The sequence below is a fragment of the Erithacus rubecula genome (genome assembly GCF_903797595.1).
Source record: "Erithacus rubecula genome assembly, chromosome: 8".
Taxonomy (NCBI): Eukaryota; Metazoa; Chordata; class Aves; order Passeriformes; family Muscicapidae; genus Erithacus; species Erithacus rubecula.
Genome location: NC_136659.1, coordinates 14,370,521 through 14,395,988, shown reverse-complemented (window position 1 = coordinate 14,395,988; position 25,468 = coordinate 14,370,521). Strand labels below are relative to the sequence as shown.

Here is a 25,468-nt window from a genome sequence, read left to right as displayed (position 1 = left end):
AAAAAATGGGGTTTTTTTGCCAATGAGGAAGTCAATGCTTCTGTTCCCATAGGTATTTTTAAGAGGAATTTAGTGGATTTACTCAGTAACAACTTTATGATGAGTGCATTTTTACCTTTTGCAAAATAAAATAAAAATATCTACTAGAGAAACAGGTTCTGTAACAGGAAATCTGGATTTTCATGATGAACAGTTTGAACAGAATTTCAGTGCCCAGAGTATTTACTGTTCCATTGAAACTGAGTTGTTAGAAGGGGCTTTTCTGGTACCAAGGGGTAAATGCAGCTGTGTGTTATGTGCAGAAACAGTTGACACTTTTACTTTCTTATAGGGTGTAGTAGCACAGGTTAAGCTGCAGACAAACACAGCAGGCTGATGACACCTCTGCATTGCTGATCATGCAATGAGCTGCAGAATGCTGCTTCTTGCATTTCTTGTGAAAGAAAAAGAATTTTTAAAAAAATCCTAAAGCATTTAAAAGCCTGTATAATTTGGGCATATTTACATGCGCTTTAAAAATAAAAACCTTGTGTCTAAGTTCTCCCAAAACCAGTTTTCATGCACAGTTGTTTCGCTTCCTGGAGTTCTGGAGCACACTTATCACTTGAAGTTGACATGCTACAAGCTTCACAAGAATGCAACTGGCAACTAATGTTCTGGGATGCTGATAGCCCTTCTAGTTACTCAGTTACATAAGTAATGAAAAATTAGCAATTTTTAGAATGCAGTGATGGCACATATAAAATGTTAAATGTTACTTTAATGGGATATGGTGCAAATACTCAAGTAAAAATATGTTGAACTCACTCATATCATGTTAAACACTGATACCTGCTGCCACTTCTCACCTGCAAATACAACTGCCCAGAGTCACTCCATGGGAGTGAGCCAAGGCTAATTTAGCTATTTTAAAATAACATCAACTGGCTACACTGTGCTTCTCATGCAAAAGAGGTGTAGATTTCCCCAGCAGTTGTTTTTCCCAAAGTCACATCTATTGCTATAACATCTGCTTTATAGACATGCCAGAGCCTCAAGAAAGCCTTGTTCCTGGATATGCTGAGCTGGCCTGGGCAGCACATTAACTTCTATTTTAGGCACTGGGATAGCAGAATGACAGGCACAGTAAAACTGGCTAAACAGTAGTTTTTTGCTTGCCTGTCTCAACAGTAAAGATTGATTTCTGATTCTGTTAATTGAACAATGAATGGTTGAAAAAATAATGTTGTCATGTATCATGCAGTCATGTTTGTGAGCAGTGAATGCGAGCTGCATCTCGGGGATGCCAACTAAAAATTTTAATATCTTCAATGCTGATAGCTTTACTCTTTAACATGCAGCAATACTAAATTCCTGTGATTTTGGTCTGATTTTCAAGAAAGATAAATCATCAAAAGCAATAAAATTAAATCCAGTTTTTGGCTGCTAAAGATATGGGAGAGAAATTAGATGCTGCTTTCACTCATGTTTTCTTCTGCCCAACAGAAAAGCCTGAAACAGGTCAATTACTGTCCAACATACACCATAGCATTAGGATGCATAGGTAAACTGAGGACAGGTATCTGATTCCATTTTTTCTAGCTTTTGCTGGCTTAATTCAAAGCTGTGCTACTTGATGCAGTGTGCTGTATTTAATTTCTTTTGTGCTTTTAATAGCATAAAGCTAAGCTAAAAAGGTCTTGGCCCTATTGCTCCTAGGCAGCTCAGTTTCAAACCATGGCCAAGCACTTACACATACTTCAAGGTGTGGAAGTGTGCCAAACCCCACTGTTACAGACTCAGGTAAATGCTGCAAAGGTTTTGTACATAGTGCATGGTAAATCTGGGCTGCAGAGATTCTTTTAAATAAGTTTGACATATCTGGAATAACTATTTTCAGCTCATAGCATAAAACTGTTTAGATCAGAGGTCACTGCTCTGTAGTTAAGGTTATGTCTGAGGCTGCTGTTGTAACCTGCCCAACTTGGAGGCTGCAGCTCAGGTGGAGCAGGGCACTGCTGTATCCAATGCTCATTGGATTTCCTGGATTTTAGGGCTGGCATAAGTGGGGGCTGTTCCCAGGGGTGCTGTGATTTATGGCAGCTTCCTCTAGCTGTTCCTGGCTGCCCTGCTGATCTACAATAACAAAAATGTGCACTCCCGATTTTCTTTGCTCACTCTTCCTCATTTCCATTCCTAAATTAAATATTATTCTTCTTTGTGGAAAAGTTTTTGAAGTTCAATTCAATAACACTCATGTCAGCTTAGTTTATAGTTTACAACCCATTTTACAACAAATCCACTTTAGTGTAAACTTTGCAGGAAATGAATGCAAACACCAGTGTATCCACTCAGAGCTTAATTCATGTGGTTTAAAAGGTGGTGAGTTGAAATAGTGCATCTTTCCTGGGCAAGTAGGAGAATGTAAGTCTTTTATATTCTGTACTGTAAATTTGCTTTAATCTCGTCTCTTTGTTAAACTGAAAATCAGATATTTGAAAGCAGGTGGTTTAAAAGAAAAAAGTAAAGTGGAAAGGCCAGACAAAATACATGCCTGGGAGTGCTGGTCAGAGAAACAACTTGCTTTCTTTGTAGCTGCTGGGAAATGGGACTTATTGATAAGGGAGAGCTGCTTGGATCACCCCAAAGGCTCCCTGCTCCGTCTCATCCTCTGTCTCATGCAGTGAGTGCCTGACCCTATAGGTCTGTTGGAAAGAGATTTTCCTTAATAGGGATTACAATATTGATTCCTATTTATTTTCAGGCCTTGTATGCTAATACATACTAATGTGGTTTCTTGAGCAGTGCTACAAAAGGTGGCAGTTGATTTTGCTGTTTTTAACCTTTCCTAGACTTGCAAATAGGTTGATGGTTTATGAATAGTTCATTTTGAAATTGTGTATTTTAAAATAACACTCCAAAGTATGTGGACTGAGAACAAATGGAAGCAAGATGTGTAAGGGGGTTTGTTTTTATACAGGATTCTTCTGCTTCCTAAGAACTGCATTTGTCCCTTTCATTACTGCCACATCTTGGGCTAATTCCACCCTGCAGAGTGTTGCCAGCACCAGGGTCTGGAGTTTGACACAAAGAAGAATGCCTGCAAAACCCTGGCAGGCGAACACTATTACTGCTTCAGTGATGGACCCATGAATCCAGATGTTTGTAACTGTTGGACTGTGCTTGTTATTCCGTCAGTGTGGGAGCACTGCAGTGTGTGTTTGAGGCAATATTGTGAAGGTATTCCTCAGACCAGCAATTTAAGCTATTTCAGTTGAGCTGTCTGAAACAATGAGGAGCAATGAACAATTGTGCTGGTGGTGCAGGCTCGTCCACGTGCAGGGGTAGTGCTGGATTTGAGCTAATGTAGCCCTGTGTTTGTGAGGAAGGTGCTGCAGCTAAGCTTGTAGAAGCATTCCTTTTGTTATCATACTCTGTCTGCAGTAAGGTTATAGGCAAATGTTTACTCTGCAAACAGTTGGGCCTGTTGAAGATGTTACTGCACAGCTGTGGTTTGCTCCAGTTCTGCCACGGGGCTGACTACTCCAGTCAGAAAGTGATGCAGATTCTTGTGATTACTCTGTAATGCTCTCTAGGGAGGGAGAAAAAAAAATGAAAAAAAAATCCAAGTTTGTTTAAATGGTTTAAATAGGTGATTCAAATGAGCTCTGTTGGGTTTTTCCTCTCTCCTCTCAGAGTAGGCATTGTTCACACAAAGCTTTTTGCCACACACACCAGGATATGAATAAGCCAATCCATTCCTTTGTCTCTCCAATGTAGTAAGTTTCCATCTCCCTTTTGTCAAAACTAGGCATTCTGTTGCTTTTATGAAATCAGGAGAAAGAATATTTTGCATGCAGTCAAATAGCAGGCCTTTATACAGTAGCATAAGTGTGTGCCTGTCTTCACGTGGACTTTTTTTTCCTCCACTCAAGCTGCTGACTTTTCAGATTGGTGTTAAGTCCTCCAGTTTTGTGTTTATTCTGCTAATTTCTTATTGGTCAAATGTCTTCATAGTACTAAATACTGAATCCCAGGGAGGAAAATAAAAATTGTCAGTTTTTCTAGTTTCCTCCTCTGCAGTGAATACCCAGTTGTGAACGCTAAATGGTTCCCTATATGATAGTTTTATGTCCACAAATGCTTGTTCTGAAGCTGAACAAGCAAAATTCGAAAAGATCACCCAAACTCTACTTGGTAATGTATCTTGTGACACTTACATTATGGGGTTTTTTTTTATGTCTCTCCATGCCCAGCACTTTGTCACCACTAAGTGCAATAAATGCATTCTACATGAAAAGAAAGCTGAAGTTTGCAGAATAGTTTCGAGAATACAACCCACACAATTATTTCTAACACTTCCTTCCCTATACAGAAGTTCACAGTTAGAAAAATGCAATGAAGAGGGTTCATGGCTCCTCTAAAACCATGTTTGAAGTGACTCTCAAATGAATATTGAAATTCTGCTTGTTAGTATTGCCCATCTCTGCTTTGTCTGTTCTCCTAAGCATTTTTTTCCCTTCTTCTTCCAGCCCTTTTTCTAACCAGAAGGCTATAGTCCAGATCAGAGTAGGAAAAGTGGTGTAATTTAGCACAGTAATCAGAAGTCTGGTATTTGTGTATTTCTGTCCAGTTGTAGTAGCAACCTTTATGTTATAGAGTGGCTTTTACATTATTTGAGGATAGTGAGTGAAAGTGCTTCAGGAAGAGGGATGATGCAAATTTAGAAAGGCATTTCAGTAAAATGTTTAAGTGTTAAGTAGAGCCAGAGTGTATTGTTATTTAATATACTTTCATTTCAGAAATGCAGTAGTGAAAGATTGTGTAACTCTGGAATGTTTTGAATTGTCAGGATATTTGAATTATTTTCTTTTCAGTTGAGACTAGTGACAGATCAACTAACTCAAAATACCTCAAGTTCTGGGGGTTTTTTTCCCCCTCTGCTAGTATTGATCTCCTGCAAGCTATAAACCAAGGTTTTTTATTAGCCCCCACACAGTGAATTCCTCATGCAAGTATTCTCAGTGGCATAATTAATAGAGAGTTATGCAATACAAATGAACATATCTACTCATGGGAGTAAGTTCAGATTTACAGGTTGACACTTGTGTGAGCAGTGTCCACATTACTGTCCTACCTGCTCTGTAATCTGTGTGTTAGTGCAATGCTTGTATGGATATTTCACTAGTTTTCAGTAGCACTACTGTCAAAATGAAAAGAGAAATAAAATTAATGGTATTCTACCTACTTTACAGTTGCAGAAATAGTTCAAACACTTCTCATTCAGTTACTGGTGTTAAAGAACTGATGCTCATTATGTCTTGAGTTTTATCTGGAAACAATAGAAAAGCCTGAAACAGCAGGTTTTTAAACAATTCTTTAGGCATTGTTGTGCAAAAATTTGTGAAAAATGCCAAGTAGTGGGTCTTAGTCTTAAGGACAAATCTGCTTTTTGGATATCCATTTGTATAACTGTAGAGAGGTCCTTAAGGCTCTGTGATAAAACTGACTAAAATATGCTATGTATATGTGGTTTTTTCCTTACTTTTACACTCAAACTGTGCATCGCTCACCACTGCCAGCCTGTAATATTTAGTTTGTGTGGCAAGGTCCTAACACTGAATGCTTTCCCTTCAGGCTGACCTGTCTCTGTGTATCAATTTCTTTACTGTTACAGACTTGGGACACCTACTTCAGTTAACAAAGTGCAAATACAAGAGAATCAGTTAAACGGCATCAAACCCTTTATGTAAAATTACCTACTTCCATAAAACTGATGCGTGGAGGTTTCTGGAGCTGGTGTAACTTGGGTTTGCATAGATGTGGAGTGTTTTGAAACAGGTGATACACAGATGAGGAAAAATACCTTGAGCATATTTTCTGAGTTCAGGGCTGGGTAGGCAGGAGCAGGGATATCCAGTTGCCATCTCAGTCAGGGGCATGTGTAGCATTAAGCTGTCCAGGAACTGTGCTGTTCCTTTACATTGATGCCAGTAACTGATGGTGATAAATGAGTCCTAGCCTGCTTGCATTAATTTGGATTAATTTTCCCTCTGCAGAGAGTGCACTATACTGTTACCTGGTTCAGAACTGTGGCTGGAGCAGTTGTTAATTTTATATCACTGTAAAACAGACTGGCCAGACCCTTTAGGAACTCAGTACAAGTTTAATTGACAGTGATTGAACTACCTTTGTAAGCATCACTTTCAGAAACATAGGAGGGGTAAGATTTTTTTTGATGAAACACCAGAGTGACCTGTAGTTAGCAGTGTGTCACTTTCAGGTTGTGAGAATCTGTGAAGGACCATCTGACAGTCCCTAGTAATCAAAGTTTTCCTTATTGATGAGGATATTGGCCTAGAGCATACAAATACTGCATTTGGAGTTAGCAGTGGGGACAAAAGGGTTGTAGGCACACTGGAGGACAGAACTAGAATGCTAAGTGATGGGAGCAATGTAGGAAGTGAGCTTAAAAATATTGTGTAATTTGATAATGAGAGCGGCAAGGTACAGCGCTTTAGTACACATAATCAGCTGCACAAATCCATGGGGACAGAAAGACTGGATGAGGAGCTTCTTCACATGAGGATCATGTGCTTTGAAGGAAGGAGGAAAGAAAGGAAAAGATCTTCGGATATAGAAGAAGTTTGCATGGGAAATAAGGCAATTGTTGCTTGTCCAGCTGTGAAAAGCAGCTTCAGGTGCCATAATGTAGACCTAATACCAATGCAGGATACCTGGACATAGACAGCATGCAAAAGGTGGTGAGTCTGCATTGCCAGAGGTTTTTAAGAAACAAAGGACTGATGGGAGCAGTTTAGTTGATTCTGCTTCAAGCAGGAAATAGATTAAGTAACCTCTTAAAGACAAGTTTGACCAAACTAGCATTTATACTGGATTTAAATTATAAATGCTAAAGGAAGGCAGCAGCAACAATTATTTAAAAAGTCACTGGAAGTGCACAGATTTTGTGCTTTTGTCAGTCAAAAAAAACAAATGTCCTGTGATTTTTCTGCTGATTTGTTATTCCCCTCCGTCCATCTCCCTCCACCCCCATATTCTGACTTTGTTACCTACTCCTACTTTAATTGCACAAAATTGTCACCTTCTGCTAACTTGAAATAAACTAGGCAGATGTCCTCAGTTCTCTAGAAGTGTGTCACCTTTGTGAGAAACAAATAGCACAGTAGGTCTGCAGTATCTCTTGATTTTTGATACTTCATATGCTCTGTGCTTGGGTTCTCTGTGTTTTTCCACAGGCACATAAGTATTTCTGGCACTGAGCTGAACAAAAGCGAGGGGCATTTCTGTCCTTACACAGAGGCAGTTTGCAGCTGTGCAAGCACTAATGCATCTTGCCCAGGACCCCACATGGATCCAAGCACATCAGAAAGCTGATGGGTAGTACTCCCTGTGACCGTGGGTCCTGTCTCAAAGCACTCTCTGGATTCAGAGCTCAGGCAGTTGTAGTGAAAATGTAAGCAGCCTGGCAGGTTTCCAGCTGATGAGTTAATGCTGCTATAAACTTGAGTAGTTCCTCTCTGAGGCATGCAGAAGGGTGCAGGCACTGGGAAAGTAGCCAGCAAAGTCAAAGAACAGACAGCAAAGCTGAAGGCCAGCCTCAGGGACTCACAACGAATTGTCTTGGAGGTGAGTTCCGCCCTTGCCAGAAACCCTTCATGTAGCTTCAGTGGCAGGGCTGGAAATCAGTAAGCAAATTAAGGCTCTCATTCAGTGCAAAGCCAGCCTGCCTTTTGGCTTTTTGTTAACATTTTTAACCATTTTGTTATGTTTAACCTAGCTTGAGCAAAGGTAACCATGCCCAGCACTCAGGCACTGTGACTGGCTCACCAGTACAGCCCAGGGTTCTTGATCTGTGCTGACTCAGTCCATTGGCTCGGTTCAGTGAGGGGCTTTAGCTTTCAGCTCAGGTTATCACTTCACTCTGAAGCCTAGACATGGAAGTCATAAAAATGTGACAGAGTGAATCAGTAAATAAATGGATAAATGGAAAACATGGGTGCTCTCCTTTCTGTAAGGGAAGGTTAGCAGCAGAAAACTATTTTTGTTTGCAATTTCAGTAAAGTGTTTTTGCTGTAATTGCTTTGAACAGAGTGGGTTTTGTGGGGTTGGGAAAGTGTTTCAATAGATAGCTATGCAATAGGAGAGGTGTTCAGCTGATGATGATGCTTGCTTGTGAAGGCTGCTACTGCAGCAGACAATGGGCAGATTCCTCCCCAAATACCCCTTTTCTGACAAAGGACCGTGTCCCCACTGCCTGGGGTTTGGTAATACTTCAGCTGGTGTTTGTCTTTCACCCTGGTGTCCCAACATAAAAGACTTCATCCAGGCTGGAGGATGCGGGGGACAGGTGAAGTGGTGCAGGGATGGTTAGTTGACACAGAGCTCTTGTCATTGTGCACCAGTGCCTGTCCTGACTTGTTCATAGATACCTAGGGCATATCTGTATCTACTTCATTAATATCAATGTCAGAAGTTGTAGTTTGACATTACAGATTTAGCAACATCTACCTCTACAGACACCCTGAGGGCCCAGAGAACCAACACCCTTATGCAAATATCTGGCTTTCTGTTCAGAGCTTTAGACTTAGAAAGAAAATAATGAGTTTTGGTTTGATTTCTATAGACCTAATGCAAAGAGAGGTCTTAAGATACTAGAATCACATTGCACTGAACACTCTAGAGCTATATTCACATGGAAGCAAATTTAAATGATCTAAGTAAGTTACACAGCACAGCCTACTGCACACTAAGCATTGCTCAAGTGGTATACATTCTTACACAAAAGGTAGAAATATTATAGAACCTAAAATTCTACAAGCATGATTAAACATTAGTCTCAGAGGGTGGTCTTCACGTGATAAACTATTTGAAGCACAGTCAGTGGCTGAAAAGATGTTTCTTGTCTGGAGCAGAGATTCTGTATGATACCCATGTAAGTTTTATACACCTAGGTAGTGCCTAGCTTCATGTTCCCCTTCTTCCATAGAGTCTTGCATTGCTGGGGTAGTGTGAAGAGTTGCAGTAGCAACTTGCCTGCTGTGTATTTTGGGTTTGTTTTGCTTCTTCTTTTTTTTTTATAAGCCAGAATTTCAGGCGTTGTACTTAGTTATACCAGGGCAAACACACTACAACTATTTTTTTAAGAAAGAAAAATGGTTCTGAAGTGAAAGGGACATCATCAAAACAAAGCAGTGATTTGTTTGGTAATACAGAGTAGCAAACCTTAAATAGATCCATATGTGGAGAAGTTGGTTACTTCCAAGGTTCTCTGAAAACAAATGCAGTGAAAGCATTTTGCTTTCAAGTGTTTTGTTTGGTTTATTTTTCATGGTAATACTGCAGACTAGCGTTATTTAAAGTCTTTGTTTTCTTTTAAATCTGCTTGGGGATTTTTTTTTTGTTTTAGGAATAGAAGAAGCAAAGTAATTTCTTACCAGTCAGAAGGCAAGCTAACAGTAGCGGCTGTTGATGCTGAAACAGCTGTTGAAACAGGCTGAGCACCATGTGGTTCTCCCAGATATAAAGGGCATTCTGGCAAAACTCCTGTACAATCACCAGTGTGCCTTACTAGAAATTAGAGAAGGTGGGGTCAGGGTTGGAGGAAATGGAGAGAGATGTGAGCTGTGCTGCCCTGTTAAATGACTTTTCATCCTTCTGGATGCTGTTTTTGCTGTTTGCACTGCCTCTGAATTTCTCTGTAGGCTGTGCTTGATATTTTTGCTGTAGACGGCTGCTGCCTACTTTTCATTCAGGCAGGACTGTAAAAGAGATTTTGATAACTCTGCTTTTTTTCCTGACAAATGCAAGTTGATGTGGTTAATTTTTCTTTACTCCCAGATTCTGACCTTGGAAAAATAAATATAAATAAAATCTCTTATCTAGATTGTCAGACTCAGCTGTGCTTGCACTCTCTTTTTGTTTGCAAACATGCAAGTAAGGAGACAGGAATGACAGTGAACACACCTCTCCCCACACCTGAGATAAGCTGGATACCTCCCTGCTAAAATCATCCATCCAGGCTGGGCAGCTTTCCAGTAAAGATGACACGTGCCCACCAGTGTGATAGCAGCTGGTTTCAGGAGGTGGGAAGATAAGAGTGCTGTTTGAAAAAGCACCAATAGGAATATCACTTTGGTTTTCTGCTTCTTGAAAGTGTGTGAAGGATAGGTAATTATGACAGACTGTATTACCCAAGGTCTTAGTGCAAATCCATTTATGCCCAGAAGAGTTCCATATTTATTAACTTTGAAAGAGCCATTGGCTTTTGAAGCCTGAGTAAAAAAACAAAACAAAACAAAGAATTGTGCAGTGAGCAGTCCATGCAGTACCCTGAATGTTATTTCTGAAAGTAGCTCTGTTGATCTTTTTCTGAAGTTGGTTGCTGGTCACAGACCAAGGGGTCAGTTCTGGTTAGTTTTGCAGTAGGATGCCACAAGCAATGAATGCTTGACAAGTGTCTGGGAGATGCTGTGCTGCATCTGCTTGTGCTTTCCATATGCAGCTCAGTGTTCCTTCAAAGTCATCTGGCAGAGTGCAAGGCACCGTGAGTCATCCTGGCACTGCTGGGGTGTGTATCTACAGTCTCTTAGCTAGGTGCAAGCCAGAGCCTGGCTTTTATCCAGTTTGACACAGAGCAGGACACAGAATCACCCCATTGTGCTGTTGTGTCTCAGGTGGGTTGATAAACTGCAGTATGAAATTGCACCTGTATGTGTTCCTAAGAGGCTGAAGCCTCTGTTAGGAGTGAGCACGTTCCCCCAGCTCTGCTGCAGAGCAGCACTAAGCCAGGGCACCTCTTTCTCCTGCGAGGAGCAGTGCTGGGCCCAGTGTGCTGGTGGTGCAGCCATGCTCTGCTCCTAGCATGGCCCCAGAGCCTGTGCTGTTGGGCATGCACCTCTCTGTATGTCAGTAGTTTCTCTGAGCTTTTTATCCTAGCCTCTAAAATTTTAATGGTGGAGTCTTCAATAAAAATTTGGGGAAAAGGATTTTCCTGAGGGAAGTTTGAAAGACAGAAGCTTTGCTATAAAACTTTCCTGTTCTTGTTTTTGGAATCTGCAATAAGTTGTTCCTGATATTATATTAATTCTTTTGGCAGGTAAAGCTAATTTATGTATTAGTCTTCATGCTGCTGTATGAGTTATAGATTTAATTATGGTTCAGGTGCTCAAAGCTTTGCCATTCTTCTATATGTTAAAAATAAAGAAAAAATAAGTCCCAGTAATTTTTTGGCTTACTGAATAAATGTAAACACTTGGAAACCGTGCCAGAATATAAATAAATAGAGGATTTACTTTGCAGAGAATGTTATTATCTACTCCAGGGTATTCTGCTTTGTGGGGAGGATTAGTGCTTTGCATTATACTGGGACACACCTTTTTACAGCTACTACTCTATAGAGCAGAAGATTAAAAAGTTTTCCTATAGTTCCTTGTATTTCCAAATTTTCTTTTGCAATTACAGCTCATTACTGGGGCCAAAGGTTGATTTGAGTTAATGTAGCCATGAGAAATACTCTCTGATTCCCTGGTAGGTGTAAATAAACTACCTACTTGTACTATTCCTCTTCTTCTGAGTTAGTCTTTTCTTTTCTGCCTGACACAGTTTTATTCACAGTCCTTGAAGGTTCTTGTACTGCAAAGCTACTAAAGTGTGTTTGTTTCTTGTCCTAAACCAGTTTCCCATCCTAGTTTCTCCTAACCTATATGAAAAATTAATTTTTGATTACAATTTAATTCTATGAAATTCTTTCTATAAATGTTTGTTCACAATCAGGCTGGATAGAATATCTGTGAAAAAGCCCTCTTTTAACTGAGATTTCATAGGATGTTTGGGCAAGTGGCAAGTATATGAGATATGTTAAATAAATGGGACTTACTTTTCTTCATTCATCTTTTGTTTCTACCTTTTTTTTTTAAATTACTGCCTTTCTGCTTTGTGGCCCTGAGTCAGAGAAAGCCCACCTTTCTCACCTTTTCCAGGAAACCTGTGTGTGTTTAAATGTTTTTATAAAGGGAGTGTAAATTTGCCTTGTTTCAGCTGCCATTAAACATCACTTGACAGAGCCTGTGGGATAATATGCCTGTGTGTCTGCTGCTGTATTGGGGACAAAAAAAAATTAAGACTATACTTCTTCAATGTATTTCACTACCTATTAAAGAAGTATATCGAATATAGTGAATATAGTGCACTCTATTCACTGTATTTCACATGCCATTTCTGCATGCAATAGTATGAAATTTTCAGATGAGGGTCAACTAATTTATTTTTGCAATTGTCCCCTTATGCTTGTTCTAATTTGTGAGTTAGAAAAATGAGTGTCATGAATTCATTTTTCTTTTGGGTGCTGCAACTACCCTCAAGAGTCTGCTCTCCCTTAGATTTGAATAACATATTTGATGCATCTCCTGAGGAAGCAGCCAAAAGTGCATGTTCTGGCCTCATCTTTAAGCCTTTCAATTTCCTTTACTCATACTTAATGAAGTTACTATCACAGCCATTAAAGATAATTCTGTAAAAGTAGATTATGTAATTATTGAAGTTGTATTGGTTTTAGTATAAAGTCAAGCATTAATTCTGATTCTTTATTTTGGCCCAGTATGGCAATGCAGCTTTGCTCTGATGGTTGGATTTGGAAGTCTGTGTTGATTGAGGTGGCTAGGGAGTTTGTTCTGAGGAAATCTGAGTGGTTTAGAGCATTTTAATACTTTTGTTTGTGAAATTTATTTACATTGAAGAGACGCTGTTTTAATGTCTCGAAAGTTTTTCCTGTTTCTTTGATACTTAGTACAGGGGATCATTTGCAAAAGTTTTGCCAGTATCCCTCACGTCAGTTTTGGTTCACTGCTATTGGTGCTAGGGAGAGCTGTGTCTTCTGAGATAGCACTGGTGTGACTGAATCTACAAGTGGGTTCTTACACTTTTTGTAATTTCTCTTGATGCACTGCACCTTTTGACTGGTGAAACTACACATGCAATTTCTTTATTTGAGTAGACCTCTAATGTGGTCAAGTTTACATGAAGATCTGGAAGTAAACTCTTCATAGGGATTTTCCTATAACAAAGCCTAAATTTAGCCTCCTTTCATATGAGCATAATTTTAGATCATGAAGTACCTACACTTTGTGGGAGATTAGTGAATGAATGGGCTGGGGGCTGACAGCGTATAGGCTTTCAAGTCCTTTACTCAAGAAGGAAATGCAATTGATGTCAGCATGTTAATTTGATGGAGTACATTTATAGGAGGCTTTATATAACTGTTGGTGTTAACTTAAAACTGTGTCTTCATTTGCTACATTTATGTGTTGTGTCCTTCCTTAGGTTATCAGATAAAATATGCACTGAAACACTTGATAAGCTCCTGCTCTTTGTCTTCCAAACAGCTGTTGTTGTCAATGTTAAGGGTCTTCATGTCTTGAACAAAACAGTCCTTTTTCCTTATAGAAGAAGTATGATTTTGAAGAGTTATTTACTCTTCATGTGTTACTGTGTATTTTTATTTTAAAACTGAATTATATCAATTGGGTGTCTTCTGGATATTGGAAGTCAAGTCAAGTCGCTGTGACTTCTGGAGATAGAAATGCTACTGTATAAAATCCTTGTTATTTTAAAAAACATTCAGAGAAATATTTCAAGTCAGTGCCCATACTCTTCAGATCCCCTTTGTTTCTGAAGGCCACTGTGGGCTTGACTGTATTTCTGTGTTTGATAAGTAAGTGCATCCATTGGTGCAGTGCATGAGCCAAGGTTGGCTTGTCACAGCTGAATTGTCATCGGTCTGGTCTTGTTATTACTCGTAAACTGCCGTTCGCTGTAAGCACACTATAGATACTCCCTGTTTAGTGCTCAGGAACTCTTTCCTTGGAAATTGTGTGCCTTTTTAATGTGTCATGGCTCAATTATCACATTCATTTTGGCTGCCAAAATAGCCATATATATTGTCTAGCAAGTGACAGCCTGGGCCTTTATCTCTTTCTGGCTGTTTGCCAGCTGTTTAATTGCAGCCCTGTGTTTGCTGTGTGTCACATCTTATGGTGGTCTATTATACCCAGCTAAAACAATATTTTGAAAATGTTTCAAATGTAAACTAATTCCACGAGACTTTATATCCTGTTATTTACACAATCTGCTAGGAATGTAATGTAGGTCATTTTTCCCCCTACAAATGCGAACATTTGTACCTCCGATCATGTTACGGATTTCCAGGGCAGAGAGAAGACAAGATGGGGATGCAGAAATGCTATCTCGTCCCCTTGAGAGATGTAATTAAAGCTGTACACTTGTCATGCAATTTTTCATTTGTAGTTTCCAAGGCATTTTTAAAGCCAAATATTCTCTTTGTTCTGCCTTTAGAAAAGAGCAAGCATACAGAAACTGAGCTGAGATCTCAAAAGGAATAGCAAAGGCTGTGAGCCATATTTCTGCCCACATGGGTACTTTGGGCAAAGACGATCTTGGGGTTTGTGTGAGCGGTGCCTCAGAGACGCAGGGGGTGGTGCAGGTGCTGTACACAGCTTGTGCTGCCTGCTTTCCATCAGGAAGTACCTAAGGCAGGGCTGGTTCTGTGTCCTGCCACCCCAGGTGGGGGATGGAGCCTCTCAGTATGAAACCACGGTATCTGAGAGCTGACCACTCCACAGCACTTAAGTGTGCAGGGAATCCTTGGGCTAGGGATGAGTCCACCTGCTTCTCTAACTACTGATATTAATGTCTTGCTCATTTACCTCTGAAGAACTTCTATCTTTAGAGTTTCAGCTCCGGGATGGATTCCTATGTGGTGCAAACTGCTTTAGTCTTAAGAACCATGAAGGTACATTCGCTAACAATCGTGGCTGTGTAGGTTTTTTGGCAGAAACTTTGCTTTTTCACTGCTTTAAGAGGAAATCAGGATTTGTTCTATTTGCTTGTTTAATAGGAAGAATGACTTTTAACAAGAAAGATGTGATAAAAGTGTTCGTAAACAGCTTTGCAGTTCTGAGGAAGACAGAAGAGCGGTTAAGAAAGATCCCATTTTTGTGCAAAACACTAAATTTATAATTAAGTAGTAAGGATTAGCTTTAAAAAACAGGAGAAAGACCAAATTATCCTGTAGGTAGGATTAGATCTACAGGATTTTTTCTTCTTAATTGGAGGGGAAGGGATGCCATCTAGCTAAAACCATCTAGCATACTGGAAGAGGTTTGATATTAAAATGGGCTTTTTTAAAGGAAACAAAATTATTAAGAGTGCTCTTAAACATTGTGAAAAATCCAATACTGTGTGAAGATAATATACTCATTTTCTGGTTAATCTGCTAGAAAAATTGTGGTAAATAACCCCCTTTTAAGGTATCTTATTGAGAAGCTGACCTGTTACAAAGTGAGTATTCAAAGATAGTTACAGGAGAGTTGTACATAAATGGGGCAGCTGGAGTGAGAGTGGTTGTGGCAGTTCTGCTGTGCTGTTGCTGCACGTCTCTTCAGAGAATGCATCAAAACAATCACTAATATAATTATTTTTGTAGCAAGATCTTCATAATTTTGGTAGTTTACAATGTGACCAGTCTATCCAGTGTCAAAAAACATCCACTTTGCTTGAGTTTCTGCTTGACAAAACTCTTCATTGTTCCATTAGTCTTTTGTGTAAGTGCTGTATTTAGTATGTTTTGCATGTGAGTTTCACACATATCTTTCTGGTGAGTCTGAAGACATCATTATCTAGGTTTTGTAGTGTACAGATAAAGTGGGTGCTGAAAGGCAGCCTGCAGAAACCCTCTCTCCATGCTGCCTGGTTTAATAAGGCACGTGTGCATGCATGCCATTGACACAGAGGTGTGGATGTTTATTTGATTTGTTAAGAAGTTATTTCTGAAGAGAAGTTCCAACACTCGGTGAATAGATACTTTCTCATTGAAAAATGCTTGCGTGTTAGATGTGGTCATTGCAAACTAATGGTGGCTTTGGTGAAGTTATTCCAGTATTTTAGGTCTTCAAATGTCCCTGGGAGTTAGATACAGGGAAATTAAATCCCAGCAAGACTTGTACAAAGCCCAACTGGCATAGCAGTGATGCCCATTATTTGTCATGGCTGAACATTTGCTATCTACTTGACAACAGATATGAGGGAGGACATGATCAGGACAGGTCATAAGAATGCGCAGCCCATACACCACTACAGGCTGATAAAGCCTGAATGTTGAAATAATGAAATGTTAATCAAATGCAGGAAACTGGTGGGATGCAGGGTAAGAGCAAATAGCCATGCTGCATTTGCTGTGGAACCATTGAAAGGTGTAGTGTGATACAGCCAGAGTGTGGATCTATCACAGGCCGATGGTTCAGACCAAGTGCTCAGCTGCACCACTGGTGCTTCAGGATTTTGCTTGGCTTTTCACGTCCCTAAGCTTGCTGTGCTTCCTATTCCAAGTCCTGTTCCACATGCTGCCTTCATTCACTGTTTCTGACTTTTGCACCTTCTCCCTCTCCCATCTCTACAACTGTGATTTCAGTAATTGGGTCTAACTACTGGCCTTTCTTCAGTGGAATATTTCTTGTATAGTCATAGCTACTTTCTTTGGGAGTTTAAAAAAAAAAAAGAACAACAACAACAAAAGGAATCAAAAAAATTATACATCCTTGGCAGGAACATGCAGCATGTTCGGGGTTAAAGCAGACCAGGAAAAGGGACACTTCCCTTTCTTGTCAAATTAGCTTTGGTTTCTAAGATCCATCACGCTGGAATGCAGCCCTGAAATGCCAATTTTCTTGTAAGGAGGAAGCAGAGCCAATTGACTTAAACTTTTAGTTGCATCTGCTGGCAATTTCCACCAGAAGCTAATTACAGCTCACAGCTATCACCAGCAGATGACTGACTGGTCCCACCTCACAGAAAAGAAAGCTTAAACTCACAGAGGAGTTTCTTTTTCCTTGAAATTGTAACACTGGGGTAACATTTTTCATCAGGTATTTTACACACACAAACAGAAATCTTCAAAAATCAGGTAAATTATTTTGTCATACAAATAATGTCTCTAGATATTTCCAAATCTGTAGGTCATTTATTGGGCTTTGCACTGTATCCTGATATCGTATCAACATTACACAGTGTGCACATTGTAAAATTGTGATGTGATTAACTCAGCTCCTTTTCTGTATTGTCAGTTCTGTAAATTACTTCAGGATAATAACTAAAATAGCTCAGGCCGTTTTGTTACGTTTATGCTGCCAATTTGAAAATGCTCACGGGTACTGAAATATTTGCACCTCTTCATGCTGTGGTTCCACAGAAATGAATTTTGCAAGCATGAAACTTTTGAAGAGTGGTTCTTTCCTACAAAGAATGGAGCATGACTTTTTTTGGCTAGCATCACTAGATGGCGTTGCCTAGTAGTCTAACCACTGAGAGTCTGAAAATAAATTAAATTAATGTAAATCTGTAGAGTAATTAAAACATTTAAATCTTTCAGTGTGTATGTCTTAGGTATTTTTTTTCCTTTTCAATCATGCTTGTAATTGTTTGAGAGGGCTCTTAACCAAGTAGAGTGTGCTGTAGTTTCTGCTGTTGTCCTGCTCTTCCTTGGCTTTCTTGAACACTCCTTGATGTTGTGGGACCACGGCTCAGCCAGAGCTTGTGCTGCTGTTTCATGCACGGTTCTCTCTGCACACAATTAGCCTTTTTTATTTGTATGCTTTAATACTTGCAGAAGGACTGCTTGGAGGATGCCAGAGCAGACAGGCAACAAAAACTCTGCTGGTATTACTTCATAGAAAGCTCCTGGTGTGGCATGCTTTTCTAAAGTATGATGTCCACTGTTATTACACACAACATGAAATAAAACAAAAGTGGTTTTGGGGACTTTTATTCTGTTGTTTATTTTGTGGTTTAGACCCCATGCGACATTTTTTTCTCTGTGGCTGGTTTCCTCTGTTTTGCCAGTGGTCAGTCATGCTCTGGCAGCAGCACTACCACGACACTCCTGTGCCTGCTCATAGGGCATGACCATGCCTGCATGATGTTCTCTGGTGAGCTTTTTCCCAGCCAAGGCTGGAGGAAACCTGCCTTTCATATGAGTAATGTATTTAGCTGAAAGCAAAAAGACATCAGGTAGGTGGGTTTATTCAGGGAGGATGGTAGGGAGAAATGATGAACCAAGCAGGTTTTGTTCAGTGCTTTCAGTTCAGCTCCATCATCTGCCTCTTTAAACTGTGAGAGTCCTACTGCCTTTTCTTAGTTCACTAGCATTTTTAATTTAAAAGATCTCCTGCTTGACATGGTAGTTATTTTAAAATTCTTTCTTAACTCATTTCAGACATCTTTATTAGTCAACTACAATGAAATAATTATTGTTGACAGGAGTTGGTATAACTAATTTGTTTCATTTCTTAGTTTAAATAATATTTCTAGATAATGTCAATCAGTTTGCCTGTAATTATACTTTTAGGTATAGAGAGTGTGTACACTTCTGGTTGTTTTAATACTTGTATTTACAAAACAGTATTTTTAAAGACTTCATGGTAGATTCTTAATTGTAGGATAATGTTGAGGGTTTACATTAACAGTCTGGACATCTATAAAGCAGTATCACCTTTCACAAAAGAATGAGGAATTAAAAAGCCAAGTTAAAGAAACCAACAGACAGTAAGTGTATACCAGACTGTATTTTGATGAAAGTTGGTCACCAAAGCTTCTGTTTATAAAAGAGTTTTAAAATTACGTGCTAGACCTTATTGGAACAGCTTTCTGGAAGCCTGTGCAGCATATTTCTGTAGGTTAAGGTAGCTCTTTGCGAAGCCTCACTTCAGAGAAATGGCAAATAAGATCTGGGGATAGAGCAAGGTTGCTTGAGAGCTGCAGCACAATGCTTAATAGCTCCTCATGTGTGCCAGGGAAGTGGTATAAGAATACCAGATCAGGAAAACCCTTAATCTTATTTTATATATCCATATGTTTTTAAATCAGAATAATGTGAATAGCTATAAAGTGATCAAGTCACTTACAGGCTAATTTTTCATCACTTTATACCAGGTAATTGATAATAAAGGTACAAAATTTGGTACAAGAGAGCACTGGTGGGAGAAGTATACATTCATATGAACACCCCAGCCAGTAAAGTACTGAAGCACATGCTTTTCTCCCATTGAGGCCACTGGGCTTTAAGCACTTGCAGAAACACTTTCCTTACCTGGGTCTGAGGGAAGGGAGTCATTTAAGCAGGGCCAAACACAGAAAGAGGAGGGGAAACCAGCCTGGTGACTGCAGTGAGAAATAGCTATCATGTTCATTACTCTACAGGGAAAAGCTCTACCTGTAGCTGCATTCAAATTTGTACCAGACCTCAAAACCTCATCTTCAAATCTATCTGCTCCCCCAGTGCCTCCACGGGTGGGGGGGGGGGGGGGGGGCAGCCCAGTGTCAGGTCAGTTCATTTGGAAAGCATAGGCTTTGGTGCCTGAGCAGGGTGAGGAGGGAGAAAGCAGGGTAAGTGGGGTCTGCCTGCTGTCCCCTTGCTTTGCCAGCTTTCTTGTTGCAGTTTCAGAAATGCACTATTCAGAGTGATAATATTTCTGCCACACCTCCATCCCAGTGTGCTGTCAGCAAGCAGGGAGAGGCAGAAATGTGGAGCCAATAGTTTTGAGGAATTGCTCAGAGCACTGCTGTTTTGAAGGACTCCGTTTCATGAGCATAAAATCAAAGTACGCATTCAGTGCCAGTCTTTTCACCTAAATTTTACATGAGGGCTGAATGCTCATTTAATCCTGTTTATTTGGGGGCATTCAGCACATAATACTAAATGTGCTTGATTTTTTTTTTTATTTGCAGGTCACCTTTTAATGGAGCTGTAAAAGTAAGTGTAAACTGCACCTTCTTTTGTCATCAGTAAGTGCTGAAGGGTGTAATGCTCAGGGCAGGAATGGCTCTGGGCTCACATGTGGGAGAAGGATGGGCAAACCCTAGCACTACCCAGTAAGTAAGAGGGTTGAAAGGCATCATGGGCTCTTGTTCATTTGCACTGTCTATTTGTACAGGCCTCTTCAACACTACAAATACTTCCTTTTGATTTCTTACTTGGGACATTTCTCAGAGGCCCTGCTGTGCTAATCCTAACAAAGACATGCCCAGAAGGACAGTTTTTGCACTGAAGAGTTTATATGCAATAGCTAATGGCTCTCCTGCTTGGTTGAAAGAGAGATCTAGATAGCTTGTCTTGATGTCCTCCAGGTCAGACATAATTAGGAAACAGAGCTCAGGCTGCTGCTCTGCACAGGGAGGTAGCACATACCCCTTTCAGAGTGTCTTACAGAGGAACTTGGTCTTTGGTACAAGTCAATTAAGTACATTTTCCACATGATGCAGGCATTTCCTGTGGTCCTTATTTACAGTGAAGAGAGTCTGATCTGGATGCACGTTGCACATATGCCAGAAATGCAGGTGTAGGCCAGAGGAAGCAGTCATAGATCTTGAACCTCCTTATCCCCTCCCTGATTTGCAGCTGTTGAATTCATTAGCAGTGCAGATAAATGGGAAGTGACCCAAAGGGAATTCAAATTCACAGTACACTGTGAATGCTTTGGGCTATAATCTGGATGAGTAGTGGAATAAAAAGTTAGATCAGGAGTCAGTGTTGTTTTGAGCTGCCCTCTTCTATCCTAGGAGCAAGTATAACCCTGCTGCTGCAGATCCTCCTCATTCACTCCCTTGCTTTGCAGCTGCTGTGTTTGAATAGGCAATGTCTGCATATCTGTGGTGGTGGAGAGATGAGAATTAGGATGTCTTATCCCAGATCATCAGTCTCTTTCAGACACCAGGCAGGAATGGGCAGTGTCTGGAGGAGGCTGCCCAGTGCCACTGTTCTGTGTGTCTGGCTGCCGGGCCTGGGTGCTGAGTGCTGTTTCTCCAGCAGTCATGTGATTGCTGAAATCGGGATTAAGTTCTCATTTCTTAAAGAAACTGTGTGTGTTTATCTTAAACCACAACTTTTTGGAAGAAAACCCAACTGTTTAACCATGGCATTTCGAGGAAGGTGGGAAAAATGCCAAATGGAAGCAAATGTAGTTTTTACTGGTTGTGAGAAGCAGACTTGATCTGTGTTACACATGGCTGCCATCACTGCAGAAGTTGTCTTCCTCTACATGGGGCTGAGCTTCCCCAGGTAAAGTTAGCATTGTAGGAAATCATATGAAGCAGATCTGATGTCTTACCTCAGTGCCAGACATGGGGATTTCTCCATTTGCTTTGAATCAGTTGCATTAATAAAAAGCCACTTAGGCTTGTCCTCAGCACCTGAAACACACTTTTGTGACTGTCAGTGAGTTCATCCCAGTTGTTTTTTCAGATCCAAACAGTTTGGATGACTTTTCTTGGATCTGTTGTGTGAACATGGAAGAAAGTCACGTTAAGTGCCAGAAGCTGGGAGCTGAGGAAGGCCTCAGCCCTTGTGCAGGCAGGGCTGTATTGAGGGTCACTGCGGTGCCAGCGAGCTCTTACGTGGACTCGTGTGTATATTTAAAAAGTATAGACTAGACTTGCAGGCAGTGGGCATCTACCAGGGGTCTGTCTTGATTTCCTGCCTCCTCTGGGAGCTGCTCTCCCTGTGAACTGGGTGGTGTGGCTGCCAGCATTAGGAGCAGGGCTGAGGCAGTGCTGCAGTGAGCTGCCCTTCCTGTGCTGCTGGGAGGAAGGCAAGGAGCAGGAGGCACAGGTGAGCTGCCAGGCCTGACAGAGAGTGCCAAATGGCACATTTCCACAGAGGCATGAATCCTGTAAGGGAACACCAGCTGGCCTAACTTCATCGTGAAGGCTGCCCTTCAGTGCAGAACTATCACAGGATCCTGTGAGGAGCTGTGTGAGCAGCAGTCTAACACAGCAAAGACAAGATGCCAGTGCCAGAGGCCAGTGCCCCTGAGAGGGACCCCCTCCACACCCTGCACTTGTGTGGAGAAGACAGCAGGATCATCCTGGAGCAGGAAGACTGGCAGAGTGTTTCTCAGAAGGAGCTTTTCTTTGCCTTGTATCTTCCAGTGTTTCAAGAAAACATCAATACTTGAGTGAAATTTGCTTTCTTTTTTTTTCAATTAAAAAGAAAGTGTTACTTAAAACAGAGATTTCAACTGAAGCTTGTCAGGGGGAAACACTCAAGTCATGCAGGTACAGAGAGATTGGTACAGGACATTTTGTGTGTAGAACCATGTAATGACACTTGCATGAGATGCTCTGCCTGTCTCCCAGCTCGGGTCAGACCCACGGTGTTGTAGCTTTATTTTTTTCAGACACTGTGTAAATCAACTCAGGAGCAGGAGGTTGAAGCAGCAAGACAGCTGCTATCCTCTCCTTGGAGACTGGGAAGTATCAGCATGCCACCAGACCTGCTTATATTACATGGGCAAAACATGCTCAGTTCCCTTCTTCAGTTTGCTTTTCATCTGAAGGTTAGAGCACAGGCTGAAAGAAGAGGAACTCTTCTTTCAGAAGAGGGCAGGGCCCTCTGCCTAATTATGCATTAGGCTCCTTACAGTAAACAAGTAAGTTGGAGGCTGTCTCCTAAGTGTTCTCATTCTGTTGAACAGTCCCACAAAGGAGTAGTGGTGTTCAGTTCCTGCTTTCCCTTGATGTTCACGGAGCTGGCTCCCAAGCACCTTCTCTGCCTGGAAGCCTGTTCTATGACCAGGGAGACTTGCCCTGTTAGATGTGAGACAAGGAGGGGGAGGATCATTGTTTCCAGGGAAAGTACTTTTGGCAGTGAGTGTTCACCTGTGAGAGCCAGGAACAAGCTTGGGTGCCTGCCAGTCCATTCTGAACCTGTGATTTGGCAAATGTGGGCCAGTAGAAGGAAGAGGACCCAACAAAAGTGTGGAGAAGCAAACCTAAAAATCAGTTTGTCCAGTGTGTCCCTGGGTAGCTGAGGCCCAAGTACTTCTTTCCACTTCTTTTCTTTCCTCTGACCATGCTGCATGGAGCAGCAGTCTGCTGCAGAGGGGAGGAGCAGTTTGGCAGCCTTCTCCCTGTTTGGCCCTTGGCAATGATGTGTGCCATCAGGAGTGAGCTTGGAGTAACACTTCCCTAGCAGAAGGCTTGACAGCAATTTGAATGGCTGATCAGGACCAAAGGCACCTGCTTTTGCTTCCAGCACTGTGTGGTGAAAGGCAGCCCATCTCTCCAACAGTCTCATCCTCTTCATGTTCTTTCTGGCAGCTTCCACCGTGGTGCCTCTGCCTTGAAACACATCTTGTGATCCTTCTTTAGACCAGGCAGTGGTAGAAGGCTGGTGTGGGTGGCATGGCTGTACTCTGCAGTTAGCTGCAGTTACAGGCCACGTGTGAGCATGGCCCGTGTTTCAGCTCTTTCCTGACCTGTTCTCCAGACAACTTGCTTTTCTGAATCATCCCAGGGTTTCTGGAATCTCTCTTGTAACTCCTGGCTTTTAGTTGTAGGCTTCAGGATTGTTTTTTTTTTTTTACAGCTTTTCAAATTGTCCAGAGATCCTGCTGAAATTCTTGGTTGTCTTTTAGGTCTGGCATAAAAATGAGCTGAAATATCCATATTCTCCACTCTCTTCTTTTTGTTGTTGGACAGGCAAATTGTTGCTTGCCTGAACTGTTACTTCCCTGCAGAGACCTTGGAGATACAGGAAAAGGGCTGAGCAAGGGCCTCTGTGTCAGTAGAACAGGGGACAGGAGTGTTCACCCAGCTGCTAAGTGACAAATGTTGTGGGGAGAAGCACTGTCTGTATCTGTTTGCATTAGGAGGACAAGGAGACATTTACAGAGAGAGGAAGGAAAGCACCGTTTAAGTATATTTAATATTCATTTGAGCTTAAAAACCCATAAACGTTTATAATCAAATAGATAATTCAAATTTACTGAAATATACCTTCAACGAGGAAATATTGCAAGCTAAGGGCTTTGTGATTGCTTTGTTGATGGAGGATGGACTTTGGTGAGGTTGTTACAGTATTGACTTGAAGAGGATGGATTTGCTAACAGGGTGATCTTGTCTGGCCTCAGCCAAGAGAAAAACAATGAAGAAGTTAAGAAACTGATGCCAGCTTGTGGCATTGGCTGAGTTATCTCAAACAGCCATAAATATATTGTAGCTTTAAAGTTATAGGAATATATGGTGAGGAAGATTTCATTCAGTAGACAGGATAGTGGGAGTCAAGAGAATTAGTTTACATTTTTATTAGGCATTCTCATTAAGGGAATGGGAGAGCAGGATTTATTCGCTTCCTGTCTCGTAAGGCTTATTGGGAATGTTTCAGTACTGAGATCCTTAAGTATCTCAAACTAATGAAAAGATCATTTCAGGGCTCTTGAACTGCTTTATAGCTTGTGATAACAGAAAATATGTGTTTATTTTGGGAAAGATTGTTTAACTGGTAAAGAAATGTTCTTAAGCACTGGCAGAGCAATATGCCAGCAGTTGTCACATACATATGTAACACCGTAGCTGAATATGGATCTAATCTGTTTACCAAGACAGCAAATAATAAGATTGTGAGGTTTGCCCTTGCTTAGAACAGCAGTGAATTAACCTGAAGAGATTTTGTTTTTTATGCCAAGAGATTGTATCTTATATTAAGAGATTTTGTATTGCATTTGGAGATATTGTAGAGGTTCTGACAGATTTTTCTGTAAAACAAATACTAAATTTAAAGAAATTATAAATAGATTTTTATCAAAAGCACTGGAGGACTGATTCATTTTCAGTTTTATTGCCTCATTTTACATTGTTTATTAATTCATTGACTAAACTAATTCATTAGTTATACATTATTAATGTTAGTGATTTAGTTGTTAGTTGTTAAATGTTAATTATTGTTAATTCATTAGCTATACATTAAAGTATACTTTATGCCTTAGATAAAAGCACAAATTGCCATCTTTTAATGAATTTTGAATTAAGTAAATTAATTTTTACTAGCTTTCCTAGTGTCTAAAATGTAATACAGTGTATTGGTTTAAGGCAACTCCACTGACATCAGTGACATTAGTTAAGCCTCAGACAAGACTGAGAACAGAATTTGGTCAAAGGGACTGAATATACTTGTTCATTTTAATTATGCTCTGCATAGCCTATGCAGCAAAATATTTCTATGCCAACTAAATATACCAACCATTATATACCCTGCATGTGTCCTGTGAAATGCTACAGATTAAAATAGCTCTGCTGAAATCTCGTCAACCTCCTCCATTAAACTTGGGAGGAGCATCTACCCAGAAAGCCTTTAAATAGGAAAATGTCCTCAGTTTGGGATCTTCATTGGCCCCTATTGCCTCCCTCTCTCCTGCCCTGTTGCGTGTTTCTTGGATTTGCCACTAAAAGCCATTAACAGCTCAAGAGCTAAACCTGCTCATCACATTGACACAGGCAGTGAGTAGTGCAGCTTCAGGCCAAGGAATCAGCTCCTCTACCTGGATGCCCCCAGTTCCCTGAGGATAGTCGAGGTGTCTGGTAAATCTCCGGGAAAGGGGACAATAGGATCTCCTCCTGTAGT

General features: G+C 40.7%; 1 protein-coding gene across 4 annotated transcripts in view; it reads left to right on the top strand.

Annotated features, from left to right (window-relative positions):
- UBE2E3 (ubiquitin conjugating enzyme E2 E3) overlaps nt 1-25,468 on the top strand; it is a 55,588-nt gene that overhangs the window by 5,647 nt on the left and 24,473 nt on the right. Inside the window, exon 4 of one of the 4 annotated variants that reach the window (XR_013774801.1) lies at nt 19,798-19,822. The exons of 2 other annotated variants lie outside the window; for them this stretch is intronic. The gene's annotated coding sequence lies outside the window, so the exon portion shown is untranslated. Of the gene's footprint in view, nt 1-19,797; nt 19,942-25,468 lie in introns of all 4 variants that reach the window. One more of the 4 variants, XR_013774802.1, reaches the window with a different exon arrangement.